Source organism: Lacerta agilis, chromosome 2 (genome assembly GCF_009819535.1).
Source record: "Lacerta agilis isolate rLacAgi1 chromosome 2, rLacAgi1.pri, whole genome shotgun sequence".
NCBI lineage: Eukaryota > Metazoa > Chordata > Lepidosauria > Squamata > Lacertidae > Lacerta > Lacerta agilis.
This window is the reverse complement of record NC_046313.1, coordinates 35,028,722-35,029,071: the sequence shown is the minus strand read 5'-3', so window position 1 is coordinate 35,029,071 and position 350 is coordinate 35,028,722.

The window sequence follows — 350 nt, the reverse complement described above, 5'->3', positions numbered from 1 at the left end:
CTCTTCTCTCCTTACCAGTTAAAACATATTTACTGCCATTCATTCTATCATAAGCATATGGGTTTCCTTTGAGCAATATGTTGCACTCCCACTGCACCCTAACAGCATCAGATGCATCTATTTCTCTCCTCTACCAGAACACAAAGTTGGTATCAGGATCAGACCACAATATATAGGCTGCCACCCACTCTTCCCTCCTCTTGTCAAATTATTTTTAGATTGATTCATGGAGCTCAAAGTTCTAATTATATCTGTTCGCGTCAAATATGAATGGAAATCTTGCTGGGAGTTAAGACTGCCAAAAAGGTTTTGACCGAAGAAAGAAGAGGAGGCTGCTGTGTATGCAAATC